Raw genomic sequence first — 22,830 nt, 5'->3', positions numbered from 1 at the left:
GCGGTGCTTGAAACTAATGCTTAATGACAGAGGATCTAGTTACGAATATTAAATAGACTGGCTCTCACAGGAAAGAATGGGAAAGAATTCAACGCTGTTGAAATTGAAATTGCGGCGTATTGGGATGCCACTGCATTTTAGTTCTATTTGTGGAAGCATATATATATATATATATATATATATATATATATATATATATATATATATATATATACACGTCTGAGCCTGCACGCAGAGGAGAAGGAAACAGCTGGGACGATAGCTACAGCTGTATCTTTACAAAGTGAGAGGTAAGCAAGTTGCCTGCAGTTTTTAGCTAGGGATAGTGAGCACGGATATTATTTACTGAAATTCGCCGTGTTTGTTAATCCTGGCTCATCTTTTTCGTTGGAAGTGTCATATTGACGAACCCACTGTGTAGTATTTAGAGTGTGACAATTTGCATCTTTTGGGAATTATACTTGAAGTACCCTCTACAATACTTTACACTTGGTATCTACAACTGAGGCATCAAGGGTTCACCAATTTGGTATTGTAGGGCACCGTGGAGGGTAAAAATCGTAGAGGGAGACCAAGAGATGAATACACTAAGCAGATTCAGAAGGATGTAGGTTGCAGTAGGTACTGGGAGATGAAGAAGCTTGCACAGGATAGAGTGGCATGGAGAGCTACATCAAACCAGTCTCTGGACTGAAGACCACAACAACAACAACCACAACTGGATAAATGTCCAGTAGACGGTGTGTGATTGATGTAGCAGGGACTGTTCTGGGACAATAAACTTTGAAGAACAGTGATTAACTGAAGTGAAGGAATTTTTGACAGTGTATATGTGAGGAGAACTGTGAATCTGAATTTTGTTGTGGACTATGACGTTGTGAACAGTGAATGTAAAGATTCCCGCGCGACTATTGAAAAGGCGTGATAATACATATTTGTGTGGTTCTTCCGCGCAGTCTGAGGCGTCTTGTCACGGTTGGCGAGTTCCCCCCCCCCTCCATTCCTCCCCTCCCCCCTCCCCTCCGTCAGAGGTTCGAGTCCTCCCTCGGACATGGGTGTGTGTTTGGTCCCATAGAAGGTTACTACAAATTTTCAAAAAATTTGTGATTCTGCGTAGAAATGTGATGCCTCACATCTGCCTTACCTCTAGGAGTTACTGTGATGAAATAGGTACAAATCTCACACAACAGTCCCTGATGCGTACATACTTTCTTAACAAATAAGATCACTGTGTAATTATCCCTAGGCATTTTCGTAAGCTATTAGTCGTTCAAAATTTGACAATAACACTTTAGAGATCGAAGTACACGTTACTAAACACTTCAGGCCTTATATACCCGCAGTAAACACTTGAAACATTACTAATTCGCACTCGTTGTTCGTTTTACGCTTATAAGGAATTGTCTTATTAGATCGCTATTCAAACGGTAACTGCCCCATTCCTCTGCGTGGTGCTGTTTAAATAGTTCTTTGCCTTTGCCTGTCTGGTATTTTCTCGAATGACTGCGCTAGATCTAGAAGGTACTTGCATCACCGATGCAGGATACGCAACGTGCAACGCCATCTGTCGACATGAACTTGTTGACATAAATAAAACTAACTGGAGCCGTATTTACATGTTGCGCTAACAGATGGCGTGACTTCAGTACGTGAGACAAGCTCATAACAGTATTTTGCAAAACTGGGACAAAATTGGGTCTTGTCCCGATATATCGCCGGCCGGAGTGGCCGTGCGGTTCTTGGCGCTACAGTCTGGAACCGAGCGACCGCTACGGTCGCAGGTTCGAACCCTGCCTCGGGCATGGATGTGTGTGATGTCCTTAGGTTAGTTAGGTTTAATTAGTTCTAAGTTCTAGGCGACTGATGACCTCAGAAGTTAAGTCGTATAGTGCTCAGAGCCATTTGAACCATTTTTTGAACCCGATATATCGGGGACGGATAGCAACCCTATCTGCACATTTCACAGCCAGTGAAGTGGCTGATGCAGAGGCATTTCGGAAATGCGAGAACTATCAGCCGGCATTTTCCTATAACTGGCCGTCGAGATCACGTAACCTTAATCCGTGAGATTATCTTAAAGACGTTGTGTTCAGTGCTCCAGTTACGACCTTTGCTGATTTGATGGTAAGCAGTGTGCAGTGCATTCTGAACGTGACCTTTGAGACCCTATAAACTGTTGTGGAACATCCTGTTTCCCAATTTCAACTTATGGCGGAAAACGGTGGACACCATACTGAACGCGTCTTGCGCCAGTCTCACTGGTATCCCTTTGCTTTTCGTGTGGTTTTTGGATTTAGGACAATTAAAATCCTATTTTTTCTCATCCGACGTGGTACAGCCTTCCTGTGGTGAATGGGCTTGCTTAACTAACAGTGCCACAACTGTTGACTGCCGAACTTGAACAGTTGCGCAGATTGAACAGTATGGATGATTTAGAAAAGATTGCTATATGGTGTGGCAGGTGGCCGTTGACGCTAAATAACGAAAAGTGTGAGGTGATCCACATGAGTTCCAAAAGAAATCCGTTGGAATTCGATTACTCGATAAATAGTACAATTCTCAAGGCTGTCAATTCAACTAAGTACCTGGGTGTTAAAATTACGAACAACTTCAGTTGGAAAGACCACATAGATAATATTGTGGGGAAGGCGAGCCAAAGGCTGCGTTTCATTGGCAGTACACTTAGAAGATGCAACAAGTCCACTAAAGAGACAGCTTACACTACACTCGTTCGTCCTCTGTTAGAATATTGCTGCGCGGTGTGGGATCCTTACCAGGTGGGATTGACGGAGGACATCGAAAGGGTGCAAAAAAGGGCAGCTCGTTTTGTATTATCACGTAGTAGGGGAGACAGTGTGGCAGATATGATCCGCGAGTTGGGATGGAAGTCATTAAAGCAAAGACGTTTTTCGTCGCGGCAAGATCTATTAAGGAAATTTCAGTCACCAACTTTCTCTTCCGAATGCGAAAATATTTTGTTGAGTCCACCCTACATAACTAGGAATGATCATCAAAATAAAATAAGAGAAATCAGAGCTCGAACAGAAAGGTTTAGGTGTTCGTTTTTCCCGCGCGCTGTTCGGGAGTGGAATGGTAGAGAGATAGTATGATTGTGGTTCTATGAACCCTCTGCCAAGCACTTAAATGTGAACTGCAGAGTAATCATGTAGATGTAGATGTAGATGTAATGTGCAGCTCAAACCATAGCCGTCGTATTGAGATTCATTCGTCATTCGTAGCTGACTCCATATAAGTTAAGACCCTTACAGCGCCATCTATTGGTAAACTTTTGTTTTTTTTTCCATGACGTTTCCCCTGCGTCAGTACTATGTTGTTCAAATTTGATGTCGTTCTCAGGAGTGGTTCTCTTTCTTCAGGGTTTTGAAACTGGAACTTTAGTTATAGACACCCTGTATAAAGCCAAACAATACAAATCACAGAATGGGATTGCATACACACCATATGTGAGCTCCTATTCCGAGTTTGTTTCAATAAAACAAGAGTCTGTTCCAATACTGCTCTTGGGGCAAAGGCGAATGCGGGTGCCCGTGAGCTCGGCGGCAGGCGGGTTCAGAAAGCGTAGGCCACCCGCTAGCATGCCCTTCTGCACGTGGCCTCCGGGTGTCTGAACCATTTGGCTATCTCTGAGCATGAGTGCTCTTCCAGGGGAGTAGAGCTCGCATTACACTGCAAACGATTTTTGTCTGGCATCTTTTACACCTCCTACAGTGTACTAAGGGAAATCTTTTAGAAAAATTAGGGCATAGTGCTGGCTTTTAGGGAAGATTTGTCAAAAAAACTTTGACAGTGCAATACAGGCCTAAGATCGAGCAGGCTGTGGCCTGGCTCTCTGAGAGTCCATGCATCAGCTGTTTGCCCAGCACTGTCCACCTGGACCCGTGGACATCTGGCAGCCTGCAGGCAATCTTAGACAATCTAGTTTTGACTGTGTAAATAGGCGACAAAATTTAATGCTACGAGGTGCATTCAAGTTCTAAGGCCTCCGATTTTTTTTCTCCGGACTGGAAAGAGATAGAAACATGCGCATTGTTTTAAAATGAGGCCACATTCATTGTCAATACGTTCCAGAGATGGCAGCACCGTACGGCAGATGGAATTTTACCGCCAGCGGCGAGAATGAGAACTGTTTTAAATACTTAAACTGGCGACGTTTTCCTTACTTGAACAGCGTGCAATCATTCGTTTTCTGAATTTGCGTGGTGTGAAACCAATTGAAATTCATCGACAGTTGAAGGAGACATGTGGTGATGGAGTTATGGATGTGTCGAAAGTGCGTTCGTGGGTGCGACAGTTTAATGAAGGCAGAACATCGTGTGACAACAAACCGAAACAATCTCGGGCTCGCACAAGCCGGTCTGACGACACGATCGAGAAAGCGGAGAGAATTGTTTTGGGGGATCGCCGAATGACTGTTGAACAGATCGCCTCCAGAGTTGGCATTTCTGTGGGTTCTGTGCACACAATCCTGCATGACGACCTGAAAATGCGAAAAGTGTCATCCAGGTGGGTGCCACGAATGCTGACGGACGACCACATGGCTGCCCGTGTGGCATGTTGCCACGCAGTGTTGACACGCAACGACAGCATGAATGGGACTTTCTTTCCGTCGGTTGTGACAATGGATGAGACGTGGATGCCATTTTTCAATCCAGAAACAAAGCGCCAGTCAGCTCAGTGGAAGCACACAGATTCACCGCCACCAAAAAAATTTCGGGTAACCGCCAGTGCTGAAAAAATGATGGTGTCCATGTTCTGGGACAGCGAGGGCGTAATCCTTACCCATTGCGTTCCAAAGGGCACTACGGTAACAGGTGCATCCTACGAAAATGTTTTGAAGGACAAATTCCTTCCTGCACTGCAACAAAAACGTCCGGGAAGGGCTGCGCGTGTGCTGTTTCACCGAGACAACGCAACCGCACATCGAGCTAACGTTACGCAACAGTTTCTTCGTGATAACAACTTTGAAGTGATTCCTCATGCTCCCTACTCACCTGACCTGGCTCCTAGTGACTTTTGGCTTTTTCCAACAGTGAAAGACACTCTCAGTGGTCGTACATTCACCAGCGGTGCTGCTATTGCCTCAGCGATTTTCCAGTGGTCAAAACAGACTCTTAAAGAAGCCTTCGCCGCTGCCATGGAATCATGGCGTCAGCGTTGTGAAAAATGTGTACGTCTGCAGGGCGATTACGTCGACAAGTAACGCCAGTTTCATCGATTTCGGGTGAGTAGTTAATTAGAAGAAAAAATCGGAGGCCTTAGAACTTGAATGCACCTCGTATTTGCTCCAATGATACATAAAATTTACGAATTGTAAGCAAAGTGATAGTGGCTAGACTGCAGTTTCCCGAGTATCGTCTACTGTTGGACTGATTGAACTCCACTTGATACCGCACCAACCTCTGCAGCATATTGGGAAATCTCTAAGTCATCCGACCGCGTGTATCGTTTGCCTGGTTCTTGGTGAGTACTTTGTACACATCTCAAACACTTATAATACCGAAAAGCTGAGCTGATGTATCATTGTGCTCCAGAACTGTATGGTGTGGTTACACAAGTTATCTGACTCCAAATGTTGATTTCCACGTGGGAATAAGCTTTTTACTTCTTTTTACACTACTTTTGTCTGGAGGTCTTCCAAAGTTAACGAACTAACTACGCCATCTCCACAGACTACATAAGTAAGATGTTCTGGAATGGGACTCGAGAAAAATGGAATTCTTTTTTTCTATCTTTTGTACAATTTGTCCATTGATTTCATTTAAAGTATCATCATTTCTAGGCTTGTGATCACTGTCTGTTGCTAAAGGCTGACTGTGACTTGCCCACAGAAGCTGTTCCACTTCTAACAATACCACCATTTGCAAAGTAGGTTAGAAATCTGATTATTAATGTTGCTCACGCAGCATATGTTAGCTTTATCGGGCAACAACAAAGTTATTGACTGTGGATGCTATCGTCAGAATGGAAATAATGAAGTCACTGTAAAAAGTCATTAATTTTAGCACTTATCTTGAATGGATTCCCACGTAGATTTCGTTGAAGTTGTCATGGCTCATCTTGTTGATTCTAGGGTGATTCCACTTTGACTGCTAGAAGGTCCAGATCTGTATTTTAGCAATATTTGAAGACCTAACAAAAGCGTTTTTCAGGAAATTCTTAATGATCAAACACTCCCAGATCAGAACAATGGTATGGTAGAAATAATTTTTGACTTGGTGTTCACGATCCACATTTTTATTAAATTTCTTGTAAATTCACATATACTACTTCTTAATTGTCACATCATCAAGAAAACAGTTTTGTATCAATCTTCATATATTTAATTTCCTTTTTAACCAAACACAAGACTTGACTGTTCTTTTACAAAGCGAAATAACAACTTAACTTCTGCAAAGTGAAACAAAGACTGTTCTGTGAGCATTCCGCGCCAAAACGGTTACAAGTAAGTCAAAGATTATGACAGTCTCACAGAAATGAATACACACAAGAACCATATCACTGTAATATATCGATACATCGGAGTACCTATACATTTATAAAACCAAATGTGAATATTGTCACAAAAATATGTCTGTTACTTCGCAAAAAAGTAGTACGATATTACTGGTATCGAGAACTGGGGTTGGAGTGCCGTCATGGTCATGTAAATAAAGAACCATTACACACTACATAACTACATTTGTGAAAGCCCGGACAAGAGCAGCCTGAGAGTTTAACAAGTACTTCCTAGTGATGTTCTGGCAGCGATAGACAGTACGTAGACGAGAGAGATGTTCAAAGCTCCAAAGAAAGGAATCGCCAGTAAAGTTTTGGGGAAAGTACTTCAGGCAGCTGCCTTCGATCTCTTCACACCACCGACTAAGTTCCTTTACTTGTCTATCAGCTACACGTGGACGCATGCAGCTCGACGCATTCGAAATGTGATGTGATGTTCTGGCAGCGATAGACGTAGACGAGAGAGATGTTCAAAGCTCCAAAGAAAGGAATCGCCAGTAAAGTTTTGGGGAAAGTACTTCAGGCAGCTGCCTTCGATCTCTTCACACCACCGACTAAGTTCCTTTACTTGTCTATCAGCTACACGTGGACGCATGCAGCTCGACGCATTCGAAATGCCCTAACTGAATGAACACATATTTTAGTGAGTTTCAAAACCACTTTGAAGAAGTTGATAGTTCAAGACACGAAAACGATTCATCAAGAGATGAAGGAAAATAAAGAGATGTTAAAGACGATGTGTTTGGTGGATAAATTTAAACATTCCAGCCAGCAGCAGTAAACAAAAAAATGGCTCTGAGCACTATGGGACTTAACATCTGTGGTCATCAGTCCCCTAGAACTTAGAACTACTTAAACCTAACTAACCTAAGGACATCACACACATCCATGCCCGAGGCAGGATTCGAACCTGCGACCGTAGCAGTCGCGCGGTTCCGGACTGAGCGCCTAGAACCGCTAGACCACCGCGGCCGGCAGCAGTAAACAAATCTCGGTGCGACAGAAGGGAGATGGAGCTAATAGAACAAAGGTTTTGTAAGCCACTACACCAGAAGAGAGTGGCCTTATTCGACTCATCCTGCTGATTCTCTTATTTTAATGTGTACAAAAATATTGTGTTGTTGGGTATGAAACTAATTCTTGACCTAGAGATTTGTCTGGATCAACGGCATTGCGCTCGTCAATCTCGTGACTGAACTTCAAAGAAACTTCATACCTCTGTTGCGCACTCCCCACTCAATAATGGAAGGATGGGAACAATGTACCGTGCGACACCCTACAATGAAGTTGGCAGGTCTTCATTATTGCTGTGCAGCTGCTTAAAACTGACGGACATTTCCTGCACGCATCTAATTCCAATGCAGGGGGAACGCGGGAATAGTGAGACGATAGGTTTATGTCTCAAAATTTGGCTTCAGCTGCTGGTACCTATCGTGGGTGTGCCAACAAGGATCATTTACCTTCTGGATTTCAATGTTTCGTCCTCTATATTGTTCTTGTGTTTCCTTTGTCAGTATACTGGGAGGAGGACGTAAGAGGAGTTAATTTTTACTATATTTAAGTTGCTAGTTTCCGTGTAGATTTAAAAGACTTTTTCTAGTGCAGACAAAAGTACTATGTTATTACAACACATAAACCGCGTTTGTTGAAATGTTGGCGTAGGCTATAATTACTCGGAGCCATTTTGAAAAAATGTCTGCAATGGAGACATGAATGATAAGTGTACAGTGAGATATTTTGCACTGTTCCCAGTGCTTTTTCTTTGTTTCTGACAATATATACTTGCTTTATAAAACAGTGAATTTAGTATTTTTAGTTTGCAAAATCTGGCTTACACAATGCGCAGGAGAAAGAAGACTTTATACAATGCTCAGGAGAAAGAAGACTAATAAGGAAACAGAGATTTCCAGAATCTTCAATGAAGGAAGCTGTCATGCTGGCCATTGAAATTAAAATGAGCATTGGTAGTGCATCTTATGCTTTCACGCTTTGAATGGAAATATCAAGAAATATTATGAGGATAATGCTTCAAAAATATGTCCAAATAAGTCAGTGAATTGCGTTTTTCGTCCAGAATTAGAACTTAATTTGTGGAAGCATTTAATTGTATGCTGTAATATGTTTCAGGAATTTAGTATGAAAGACTGCAGTACCATAGTTCACGAATTAGGAGTTAAAATGTCATTGTTAACACCAAAACTTGGACTGAAAATCGGAAAGAAAATCCATTGACTGGATGAATAATTTCTGAAGGAGATTTTCCCAATTGTCTATTCAACTACTAGAAGCATGCAGAAGGAGGAGGACTAGGAGATTAGTGTTCAACGTCCCATCAACAACGAGGTCATTAGAGATGGGGCACAAGCTCGGACTATGGAAGGATGGGGAAGGAGAGGGGCTGTTCCCTTTCAAAGGAACCATCCCGGCATTTGCCTTATGCGATATAGGGGAATCACGGAAAACATACATCAGGATGGCTGGATGCAGACTTGAACCATTGTCCTCCAGAACGTGAGTCCAACGTGCTAACCACTGCGCTAGGCAACTCGGTAGAAAAATGCAGCTGTTCTGCAGCTATACAGGTTGTTACAAAAAGGTACGGCCAAACTTTCAGGAAACATTCCTCACCCACAAATAAAGAAAAGATGTTATGTGGACATGTGTCCGGAAACGCTTACTTTCCATGTTAGAGCTCATTTTAGTTTCGTCAGTATGTACTGTACTTCCTCGATTCACCGCCAGTTGGCCCAATTGAAGGAAGGTAATGTTGACTTCGGTGCTTGTGTGGACATGCGACTCGTTGCTCTACAGTACTAGCATCAAGCACATCAGTACGTAGCATCAACAGGTTAGTGTTCATCACGAACGTGGTTTTGCAGTCAGTGCAATGTTTACAAATGCGGAGTTGGCAGATGCCCATTTGATGTATGGATTAGCACGGGGCAATAGCCGTCGCGCGGTACGTTTGTATCGAGATAGATTTCCAGAACGAAGGTGTCCCGACAGGAAGACGCTCGAAGCAACTGATCGGCGTCTTAGGGAGCACGGAACATTCTAGCCTATGACTCGCGACTGGGGAAGACCTAGAACGACGAGGACACCTGCAATGGACGAGGCAATTCTTCGTGCAGTTGACGATAACCCTAACGTAAGCGTCAGAGAAGTTGCTGCTGTACAAGGTAACGTTGACCACATCACTGTATGGAGAGTGCTACGGGAGAACCAGTTGTTTCCGTACCGTGTACAGCGTGTGCAGGCACTATCAGCAGCTGATTAGCCTCCACGGGTACACTTCTGCGAATGGTTCATCCAACAATGTGTCAATCTTCATTTCAGTGCAAATGTTCTCTTTACGGATGAGGCTTCATTCCAACGTGATCAAATTGTAAATTTTCACAATCAACATGTGTGGGCTGACTAGAAACCGCACGCAGTAGTGCAATCGCGTCATCAACACAGATTTTCTCTGAACGTTTGGGCAGGCATTGCTGGGGATGTCTTGATTGGACCCCATGTTCTTCCACCTACGCTCAATGGAGCACGTTATAATGATTTCATACGGGATACTCTACCTGTGCTGCTAGAACATGTGCATTTACAAGTACGACACAACATGTGGTTCATGCACGATGGAGCTCCTGCACATTTCAGTCGAAGTGTTCATACGCTTCTCACCAACAGATTCGGTGACCGACGGATTGGTAGAGACGGACCAATTCCGTGGCCTCCACGCTCTCCTGACCTCAACCCCTTTCATTTATGGGGGCATTTGAAAGCTCTTGTCTACGCAACCCCGGTACCAAATGTAGAGACTCTTCGTCCTCGTATTGTGGACGGCTGTGATACAATACGCCATTCTCCAGGGCTGCATCAGCGCATCAGGGATTCCATGCGATGGAGGGTGGATGCATATATCCTCGCTAACAGAGGACATTTTGAACATTTCCTGTAACAAAGTGTTTGAAGTCACGCTGGTACGTTCTGTTGCTGCGTGTTTCCATTCCATGATTAATGTGATTTGAAGAAAAGTAATAAAAAGAGCTCTAACATGGAAAGTAAGCGTTTCCGGACACATGCCCACATAACATATTTTCTTTCTTTGTGTGTGAAGAATGTTTCCTGAAAGTTTGGCTGTACCTTTTTGTAACACCCTGTATATTGCAATAATGTCACTATACCCATTTTCTTTGATAAGCTAGAAAAAGTTACTGATGGATTATGCATTTTCAATCTAGATGAAAATGGAACAAAGAAAGTCCAAAAGTTGTAGCAGATTTTGGTCTTAAGCGGTGTGTAGTAAGTTAACAAAGCTACCAGCACACAATGTGGAACATTGGTTAAGACATGTGGTATCGCAAATGCTCTTGGTAATGGCTTATCCTCCGTGAGTATATTTTCACATATGAATTTAAAGAGCATATGACAGGTGGCCCTGCTGGCGCATAGGTCTTGCCACTAAAAGAGGATGGCTGAGCTTTCACTATTTTTTAAGGTTATTCAGCATTTCATCAGATTTTCTCCAGTTCAACAGAAAATACAGGGTTATTACAAATGATTGAAGCGATTTCACAGCTCTACAATAACTTTATTATTTGAGATATTTTCACAATGCTTTGCACACACATACAAAAACTCAAAAAGTTTTTTTAGGCATTCACAAATGTTCGATATGTGCCCCTTTAGTGATTCGACAGACATCAAGCCGATAATCAAGTTCCTCCCATACTCAGCGCAGCATGTCCCCATCAATGAGTTCGAAAGCATCGTTGATGCGAGCTCGCAGTTCTGGCACGTTTCTTGGTAGAGGAGGTTTAAACACTGAATCTTTCACATAACCCCACCGAAAGAAATCGCATGGGGTTAAGTTGGGAGAGCGTGGAGGCCATGACATGAATTGCTGATCATGATCTCCACCACGACCGATCCATCGGTTTTCCAATCTCCTGTTTAACAAATGCCGAACATCATGATGGAAGTGCGGTGGAGCACCATCCTGTTGAAAGATGAAGTCGGCGCTGTCGGTCTCCAGTTGTGGCATGAGCCAATTTTCCAGCATGTCCAGATACACGTGTCCTGTAACGTTTTTTTCGCAGAAGAAAAAGCGGCCGTAAACTTTAAACCGTGAGATTGCACAAAACACGTTAACTTTTGGTGAATTGCGAATTTGCTGCACGAATGCGTGAGGATTCTATACTGCCCAGATTCGCACATTGTGTCTGTTCACTTCACCATTAAGAAAAAATGTTGCTTCATCACTGAAAACAAGTTTCGCACTGAACGCATCCTCTTCCATGAGCTGTTACAACCGCGCCGAAACTTCAAAGCGTTTGACTTTGTCATCGGGTGTCAGGGCTTGTAGCAATTGTAAACGGTAAGGCTTCTGCTTTAGCCTTTTCCGTAAGATTTTCCAAACCGTCGGCTGTGGTACGTTTAGCTCTCTGTTTGCTTTATTCGTCGACTTCCGCGGGCTACGCGTGAAACTTGCCCGCACGCGTTCAACAGTTTCTTCGCTCACTGCAGGCCGACCCGTTGATTTCCCCTTACAGAGGCATCCAGAAGCTTTAAACTGCGCATACCATCGCCGAATGGAGTTAGCAGTTGGTGGATCTTTGTTGCACTTGGTCCTGAAGTGTCGTTGCACTGTTATGACTGAGTGATGTGAGGGCATTTCAAGCACGACATACGTTTTGTCGGCTCCTGTCGCCATTTTGTCTCACTGCGCTCTCGAGCGCTCTGGCGGCAGAAACCTGAAGTGCGGCTTGAGCCGAACAGAACTTGCTGAGTTTTTCTACGTATCTGTAGTGTGTCGTGACCATATGTCAATGAATGGAGCTACAGTGAATTTGTGAAATCGCTGCAATCATTTGTAATAGCCCTGTACATTTTTATAACTCATGGATAATCTTGAGGGCCACCTCTCAATAGAGGCCACAGATCAGTGCAAGGAGAACAGGATAATAATTTTGACGACACCACCTCAGTACACCAATAAACTGCAGCCTCCTGACATCGGCGTCGCGAAACAATTTCACTGTTTTACGGCGCTGCAGTAGATATGGGGATGATGTCACATCCTGGTGAAACATTTTCAATTTATAACGTTGCTTGCCGGGCGGTGTGGCCGTGCGGTTCTAGGCGTGTCAGTCTAGAACCGCGTGACCACTACGGTCGCAGGTTCGAATCCTGCCTCGGGCATGGATGTGTGTGATGTCCTTAGGTTAGTTAGGTTTAAGTAGTTCTCAGTTATAGGGGACTGATGACCTCAGAAGTTAAGTCCCATAGCGCTCAGAGCCATTTTATAAAGTTGCTAATTGGGTGGGAACCGTATATCCCTTAGGAATGACTCCAGTAAATATCGTTGGTGGATTTAAGAAGGGAGGCATTTTTCCATTTGATTACTGTGTGTTTAATGAAGTTGGTTTTCTCCCATCCTCGGTTACTGATAGACCTCTATATGAAAGACTGGAAACAGAGAGAAAAACTGACAGTTGAGTGCTAACACACTTCTCTCTCGTTATTCATTGCGTATGTGTGTAATTTCACAAATACTTACGAACTTTCTTCTTTTCAACAGCGCAACAGCCATCCGATGTGGCGGTAGCTGATACGTTGGAGCAGGACATACAACTGTTCGCTGCACCATCGCTCATCGAACTGCAGCAAGCAGATGCTTTACCGGATATTTCAGAGCCGGACACACAACCAATTCCTGCACCACCACTCACTGAGCCACAGGTAAGTGGTCCAAAACGTACTACTATTCACGACTACCATAATTTGACTGCCAGGGATAGAAATGAGCAAATACAGGTATACAAGCAGACAGTGAAATCATATAGTAATGGAAACCGAGAATGCTAAACACAGAGAACAACCCATCTCATACTCCTATCAACATCCATCTCTTTGGCATTACGGTTTCCATCACTGAGATGTACAGACACACAACACCCATTGTAACAAACATCTAGAGACTCCTCCATTTATTTATACACTACTGACCATTAAAATTGCTACACCACGAAGATGATGTGCTACAGACGCGAAATTTAACCGACAGGAAGAAGATGCAGTGATATGCAAATGATTAGATTTTCAGAGCATTCACACAAGGTTGGCGCCGGTGTTGACACCTACAACGTGCTGACATGAGGAAACTTTCCAACCGATTTCTCATACACAAACAGCAGTTGACCGGCGTTGCCTGATGAAACGTTGTTGTGATGCCTCGTGTAAGGAGGAGAAATACGTACCATCACGTTTCCGACTTTGATAAAAGTCGGATTGTAGCCTATCGCGATTGGGGTTTATCGTATCGCGACATTGCTGCTCGCGTTGCACGAGATCCAATGACTGTTAGCAGAACATGCAATTGGTGGATTCAGGAGGGTAATACGGAAGGCCGTGCTGGATCCCAACGGCCTCGTATCACTAGCAGTCGAGATGACAGCCATCTTATCCGCACGGCTGTAACGGATCGTGCAGCCACGTCTCGATCCCTGAGTCAACAGATGGGGACGTTTGCAAGACAACAATCATCTGCACGAACAGTTGGACGACGTTTGCAGCAGCATAGACTATCAGCTCGGAGACCATGGCTGCGGTTACCCTTGACGCTGCATCACAGATAGGAGCGCCCGCGATGCTGTACTCAACGACGAACCTGGGTGCACGAATGGCAAAACGACATTTTTTCGGATGAATCCAGGTTCTGTTTACAGCATCATGATGGTCGCATCCGTGTTTGGCGTCATCGTGGTGAACGCACATTGGAAGCGTGTACTCGTCATCGCCATACCGGCGTATCACCCGGTGTGATGGTATGGGGTGCCATTGGTTACAGGTCTCGGTCACCTCTTGTTCGCATTGAAGGCATTTTGAACAGTGGACGTTACATTTCAGATGTGTTACGATCCGTGGCTCTACCCTTCATTCCATCCCAGCGAAGCCCTACTTTTCGATACGGTAATGCACGACAGCATGTTGCAGGTCCTGTACGTGCCTTTCTAGATAAAGAAAATGTTCAACTGCTGCCTTGGCCAGCACATTCTCCAGATCTCTCACCAACTGAAAACGTCTGGCCAATGGTGGCCGAGCAACTGGCTCGTCACAATACCCCAGTCACTACTCTCGGTGGACTGTGGTATCGTGTTGAAGCTGCATGGGCAGCTGTACCTGTACACGCCATCCAAGTTCTGTTTGACTCAATGCCCAGGCGTATCAAGGCCATTATTATGGCCAGAGGTGATTGTTCTGGGTACTGATTTCTCAGTATCTATGCACCCAAATTGCGTGAATGTGTAATCACATGTCAGTTCTAGTATAATATATTTGTCCAATGAATACCTGTTTATCATCTGCATTTCTTCTTGGTGTAGCAATTTTAATGGCCAGTAGTGTATCATTTGAGTATTATGGCCTCATCAGGGGCACCGCCTTAACGTAGCAGGCGAGGAGGTTTGCGTGCTCTGGATCCGGAGGGCCATGCCGGCGGTAGCGTCGCTACTGGCAGGGCCTCCAGCGCCGTTCAGCAACAGTGGAGGAGCCAGACGAAGTGTGTCCCACAGCGGCCTATCGCTCCCCTTTCCTATCCCAAACCTGTCCTCACCATTTCCTTTTCCTGTCATTCCCTGGTATATGCGCAAAAGGTCAGAAAGACCCCTATAGGCGTGGAGAAGCCAATCTTTCTACGGGAGAAAACAGGTTGGGGGTTGGCGACGGGCTAGGAACCCGTCCTGCAAAAATTAATCACCGGTACTAGCATCACAGAAGAGCCTCGGATAGGACTGATCTCTGTAAAACGGCCTAAGCAAGAACAAGGACTTCGGAAGGAAATACAACTAGGGACCTGGAATGTCACAAGCCTACACCAGCCTGGGGCAGGAAAATGCGTACTAAAGGAAGCAGTTAAGTATCAAATAAATCTACTGGCTCTGCAAGAGACAAGGTGGACAGAAACCGGAGCTACAGAAATGGAAAACTGTCATATTCCATTGAGCCTCAAAAGCAGACCACTCACTAGGAACTGGTTTTGCTGTGAAGAAATCACTCTGTACCACCCTCTTAGGTTTTAAATCAATCAACCCCAGAATCTCACTCCTAACCACAGACACGTATATACTCTACTGGCCATTAAAATTGCTACACCACGAAGATGATGTGCTACAGACGCGAAATTTAACCGACAGGAAGAAGATGCCATATACAAATGATTAGCTTTTCAGAGCATTCACACAAGGTTGGCACCGGTGGCGACACCTACAACGTGCTGACATGAGAAAAGTTTCCAACCGATTTCTCATACACAAACAGCAGCTGACCGGCGTTGCCTGGTGAAACGTTGTTGTGATGCCTCGTGTAAGGAGGAGAAATGCGTACCATCACGTTTCCGACTTTGATAAAGGTCGGATTGTAGCCTATCGCGATTGCGGTTTATCGTATCGCGACACTGCTGCTCGCGTTGGTCGAGATCCAATGACTGTTAGCAGAATATGGAATCTGTGGGTTCGGGAAGTTAATACGGAACGCTGGATCCCAACGGCGTCATATCACTAGCAGTCGGGATGACAGGCGTCTTATCCGCATGGCTGTAACGGATCGTACAGCCACGTCTCGATCCCTGAGTCAACAGATGCGGATGTTTGCAAGACAACAACCATTTTCAGGAGCAGTAGCATGGACTATCAGCTCGAAGACCATGGCTGCGTTTACCCTTGACGCTGCATCACAGACAGGAGCGCATGCGATGCTGTACTCAACGACGAACCTGGGTGCACGAATGGCAAAACGACATTTTTTCGGATGAATCCAGGTTCTGTTTACAGCATCATGATGGTCGCATCCGTGTTTGGCGTCATCGTGGTGAACGCACATTGGAAGCGTGTATTCGTCATCGCCATACCGGCGTATCACCCGGTGTGATGGTATGGGGTCCCATTGGTTACAGGTCTCGGTCACCTCTTGTTCGCATTGAAGGTATTTTGAACAGTGGACGTTACATTTCAGATGTGTTACGATCCGTGGCTCTACCCTTCATTCCATCCCAGCGAAGCCCTACTTTTCGATAGGGTAATGCACGACAGCATGTTGCAGGTCCTGTACGTGCCTTTCTAGATAAAGAAAATGTTCAACTGCTGCCTTGGCCAGCACATTCTCCAGATCTCTCACCAACTAAAAACGTCTGGCCAATGGTGGCCGAGCAACTGGCTCGTCACAATACCCCAGTCACTACTCTCGGTGGACTGTGGTATCGTGTTGAAGCTGCATAGGCAGCTGTACCTGTACACGCCATCCAAGTTCTGTTTGACTCAATGCCCAGGCGTATCAAGGCCGTTATTACGGCCAGAGGTGGTTGTTCTGGGTACTGATTTCTCAGGATGTATGCACTCAAATTGCGTGAAAGTGTAACCACATGTCAGTTCTAGTATAATATATTTGTCCAATGAATACCCGTTTATCATCGGCATTTCTTCTTGGTGTAGCAGTTTTAATGGCCAGTAGTGTAAATTGTCATGCCCCAACCGAAAAAAGCGATGGCATCAAAAAAGATATTTTCTACGAGTAATTAGAAACGGTTGTAGACAATGTACCAAGTGAATATTACAAAATTATCCTTGGAAATTTTAATGCGAAAATAGGGACAGAAGAATCCTTCATGGGGACCATCGGAAAGCACAGTTCACGCGATGTGAGCGGTCATAATGGCTCTAGGCTGGTTAGCTTTGCGACTGCAAAAGAATATATATAAAGGAACCTGGGTGTCTTCGGACGGGAAGACAGTGAACCAAATTGACCACGTAATTCTAGAGACGAGAATAAGGAAGTGGATACAAAATGTCAAAACTGCAAGACGTGTAGAATGTAGATCAGACCACTTCCTTGTCAGGGGAAGGATGAAAACAATATGGAAAGCCAGGAAGTACAAAAGACTGCAAAGAGTCAACCGATATGTCCAGGAGAGTCTGATTAAAGATAATATAAGAAGAGCTTTCAAGATAGCACTGACAAACCGTTTCGAGGCTTTGAATGAAGAGGAAGGAGAAACTGTGGTAGATCAGAACTGGAAGGCGATTGCAGAGACCATTAAAGAAACAGCCCAAGAAGTAATCACAAAGCGAACTAAGGGAAAAAGGGTGTGGTTCGATGAGGAGTGTGAGGAAGCTATCAGGGAGAGACAATGGGCCAAACTACTGCGGATACAAAGTAACAGGCAGGAAGAAGAAAAATCAAAGTTCGAAGAAATACGACGGCAGACACAAGCCACATTGAGGAAAACGAAGATAAAATATGGAGGAAGCTCAACAAGACTTTCGTGGAAATATGTATAAAGAACTTTAAAGAAAAGTGAAAAGTTTGAAAGGAGGGACATACCACCGACATAAATTCATAAAAGATGTCAATGGAAGAACGTTAACAGAAGATCAAAAAATTGGGAGGAGATGGGTGGAGTACGTCACAGAACTACTAAACTCTGATGAACCATCGGAATTGCTCGAGTTTGATGACCCAGGAACAGTTGACCCAGAATAGTCTCCACCCACCATTGAAGAAATAAGGAACCAAATAAAAAACCTTAAGAATGGTAAAAGTCTATGACGGGACGGAATTCCCGCTGAACTTCTCAAGGCTGGAGACGAAATCCTTTGTTTCAAAATCTTCAAACTAATCGAGTAAATTTGGGCAATACATGAAATACCAGAGGAATGGAAGGTAGTTGTGATATGCCCCATATATAAAAAGAAAAGACAAATCAGTATGTGACAAATGTAGGGGCATAGCGCTACTCAACATCCGTTATAAGATTTTCTCCAACTGACTTTTAGAACGAATAAAACCTCTAGCAACAGACATAATTGGAGAATACTAAGGAGGTCTTCAAGCTGGACGCTCAATCACAGACCAGATATTTGTCCTAAAACAGGTCTGTGAAATAATGTACGAATATGGCCGAGAGATACATCTCCTGTTTGTAGACTTCAAGAAGGTTTACGACAGTATACATAGACCCAGCCTGATTTCAACTATGACAGAATTTGGTATACCAAAGAAATTGGCCAAACTGGTAGAGGTATGTCTAAACGACACAAAACTTAAGGTTAAGGTAGGCCATAAAATGACAGAAAGCTTCCCAGTTGTAACAGGATTACGCCAAGGAGATGAGCTATCACATGTCCTCTTCAAGCTGGCACTTGAGAAGGTAATCCAGGATTTCAACAAAGAAAACTTACAGGGCATTCAAATTGACAATGAACACGTTACATAGCTGACCTATGCAGACGACATTGCACTATTAGCATGCACACAAGAAGATCTGAAAAGAAAAATCCCCCGGCGGGGTCAGGGATTTTCTCTGCCTCGTGATGGCTGGGTGTTGTGTGCTGTCCTTAGGTTAGTTAGGTTTAATTAGTTCTAAGTTCTAGGGGACTGATGACCATCGATGTTAAGTCCCATAGTGCTCAGAGCCATTTGAACCATTTTTGAAGAAGAATCCAGACCTTGGAGTTATTGGCAGCTAGGACCAGTCTACAAATTAGCTCTGAAAAGAATATGACCATAGGAAGAAAGATCCAAAACTGTCAAGATCTAATTGTGAACCACACCAGCTATAAAAAGAAAGAGTTCAAATATCTTAGACCAGTTTTTACAGAAGTAACATCAACTGAAGCAGAGATAATAGCACGACTGCAGGCGGCAAACAGATGCTACCACTCTCTAGGCCCTATATTAAAATGTAGAAGCGTCTCTCAACAACTAAAGATACGGTTGCATAAGACATTAATAATGCCAGTAGTACTTAATGGTTCTCAAACCTGGAGCACTCGAAAACAAGACCTTAAACGACTGCTTACATTTGAAAGGAAGGTCATCAGGAAAATATCTGGACGAGTACGAGATCAGACTACTGGAGAATGGAGAAGACGCCATAACACAGAATTGGAAGAGCTGTACAAGGAGCCTAACATCTTGGGAGTGATGAGAAGCAAAAGACTGCAATGGGCTGGACATGTTGTTAGAATGGGGGCAACAAGGTGGCCCAAAATTGCAATGGACTAGATCCCATCAGGCAGCAGACCAGTGAGAAGACCTAGAAAGAGGTGGGTCGATGGAGTGAGAAAGACTTGTTGCAGCTGGCAGTCACGGGAAACTGAAGACAGATAGCAGAAGACAGAGACGGATTGAGAGCTCTAACCTGTGGGCGCGCGCGCTCCACTGGGCCTGACCGCGTGAGTGAATGAAAAATATGAGTGTTATGAACTTGTGTGATCTACGAGTATAGGATGCATTATGGATTTCTACAGACAGGTTGCGTCACAGGCAACTGTGTGTCAAAGCCGAATTCAATGACCTTTTTAGTAAACTATATGTGCAGCCATGTTGTGCATCTGAACGACAGAGCACTGAATACCTTCATGTGTTCACACTGTGTCTAGAGTCAGCTACAGTCGACAGCACAAGCATTAAATCCATACAAAAAGTTACAGGCGGAATAGCCAGGTTTGTTGCTGTTCCCATGTGTTTGACTGTGATACAGAGTGAATTAGAAACATAAACATATAATAAACTGTTATTGGGGAAATACTGCACTGTGATCAGGAGAGAGGGAGGGAGAGAGAGAGAGAGAGAGAGAAAAATAGAATAACATTTTATGACGAGTGTGAATAACAGTATATGATAATACTTTCTTACAAAACTATCTTACTTTTTCCTAATCCCCTTCTGTCATTCAATGTAATTTAAGACTTTGTAAAGATCTACAGCTACTGCAGCTCAGTAAGGCGTTTGATTCTTAAACAGAGGTTTATACAAAAACTAGCTCATCATCTGCTGCTTCGCTCGTGTGGATTGTATGGCCTGCACAGTTCTTTTTTTTTATCAAATTTTTATGTTGCTCGCATATTACAACACCTAAACTTTTCACACTGATTAGACCATATCAGCGTGGTCTTTTCCGACTGTACTTCTGATCATAAAGCAATTCTGGTAGCTGGAGTCCAAGGGTTTCGTTAATAATTCCTTTTGCGTTCTTGCAGAGATGATTCCATAGAAACTTTAAAATCCTGACACAAAGTTCTTTATATCTAACCGAGAAGTGAAATACCAGTTTTCATACATTTAGCTTATTTTTTTTAATACATCGAATTACTTTCTTAAAAATTTCATCCCTTATTGGGTAATTTCCAAGAATGATTCCTATCGAAGTCGAGGGGTCCAAACGATAAATATCGAGCGTGCGATCGTAAATCGATCATGCGAATCTGGTGGCGGGCGTTATGAGTATGTTTATGTTTGTCAATACGTTAACGACAAAAAATAATCGTTACAAAAATACTTGTCACTGCAAAGGAGACGACTTACCTTACTCGTCGTCGGTGTTGTCGCCATGTGAAAGTCAATTACGGTGGTCTGGATGGATAATTTGGATGAGTCGAACCATGTATTCTTCCTGAAACGCGTTCGTTTGCCGCACTGTCCGCAATGAAAGTGTAACGGTATTTCAGCATCGAAACTGTTCTTACGAAGTTTTACACACTTCGCACCACCACCGTCTACACAATCCCTTCTTTCCTTGTCTGGTAGTAGTCCATATCTGCGACAAAAAGTCGAACAATTTTCTACGGTGGATAAACATGGAATTAGAGACTTCCATGTGAGAGAATCCGCCGAAGAAACGTCAAGTACACCAGACATCCAACTCACTAACAAAATTAATCGTCTTGGTTTCCCTAGCAACTCACGAATAATTCGCGGAGGCATGAAATTTAGAACAACTGAGGGAACGATGCAAAACAGATAAAAATTACGATCACAAATAACAGATCAGAACGCCTGCCAGCGGAGTCACATGATCGTTTTACGATCGCACGCTCGGTATGTATCGTTCGGACCCCTCGACTTCGATAGGCAATCATTCTTGGAAATTACCCCTTATTTTACCCATTTAGATTTGAAACTGCTTTCATAATGAAATAATACCATAAATTTTTTCGTTGCCTATTTCACTCCCTCAGGTGATTGAATGTCCAATAGCACGGAAACACGATTGTTTTAGTTTCCAAGTGACAATTCAAATACCAGTTTTTAAAGATATAGCTTTACAAATGCTGTAGTATGTCTTTAATAATGATTTATTTCCAAAAAAAACTTTCACCCACTGTTATACCCTTTTAGTGACTGAATTTCCAAAAATGCTGAAAATTTATTTTTTTATTCCTGATTGAGGTATCAAACGCTATTTTTTGTTGTTCTTGCTTCAAAATTGTCTTCGTAACGACATATTTTCAAAAAGCCATCCATGGAACAGCTGTGGGCACCTGCATGGCATCCCCCTAAAACAATCTGTTTGTGGGCCATCTAGAGGAGACCTTCCCAGTCCCCCAAAACGCCAAACTCCTAATCTGGTTCATGATCTGGATTTATGGCCAAGACATCCTGTTTTCATTCCTTCACAACCTCGGCACCTTCTTTCCCATCCGATTCACCTGATCCTCCTCAACCCAGCATGCCACCTTCCTGGACATTGAGCTCCTCCTCTCTGATGGCTACGTCTGCACCTCTGTCCACGTTAAACCCACCAACCACCAACAATACCTGCATTTCGACAGCTGTCATCCCTTTCACACCAAAGAATCCCTCCCATACAGCCTGGCCACCTGGAGACAGCGTATCTGCACTGAAAAGAACTCCAGTATGTTGAGGATCTCACAAAGGCCTTCACAGAGAGACACTATCCCCCACACCTAGTCTGCAAACTGATCTCCCGTGCCATTTCGCCTCATACCCCCAATCCTCTCACCACCCTCAAGAACCAGCCACAAAGGAGTGCCCCCTTTGTCACCCTATGCCACCCCTGACTGGAACAACTGAACCACATCCTTCATCAGGGCTTTGATTGCCAATCATCGCACCCTGAAATGAGGGACATCCTAACCAACTTCCTACCTATCCCTGACAAAGTTGTGTTCTGTCACCCATCCAACCTCCATAACATCCTAGTCCATTCCTATGCCACTCCAGATCCCAACCACTTGGCACAAGGATCATATCCCTGTGAAAGACCCAGGGCCAAGACCTGACCAATCGATCAACCCAGCACTTCCTACTCCAGTCCTGTCACAGGTTTATCTTACCCTAAAAGTTACCAGGCCACCTGTGAAAGCAGCCATGTCATATACCAGTTCTGTTGCAATTATTACACAGCTTTTTATTTTGGTATGACTACCAACCAGCTGTCCATCAGGATGAACAGCCACTGCAAAACTGTGGCCAAGAGGAAAGTAGACTACCCTCTGGCACAACATGCAGGTTCACTAGCCA

Source organism: Schistocerca nitens, chromosome 5 (genome assembly GCF_023898315.1).
Source record: "Schistocerca nitens isolate TAMUIC-IGC-003100 chromosome 5, iqSchNite1.1, whole genome shotgun sequence".
In the NCBI taxonomy this organism is placed as follows: Eukaryota; Metazoa; Arthropoda; class Insecta; order Orthoptera; family Acrididae; genus Schistocerca; species Schistocerca nitens.
This window is presented reverse-complemented; position numbering follows the sequence as displayed.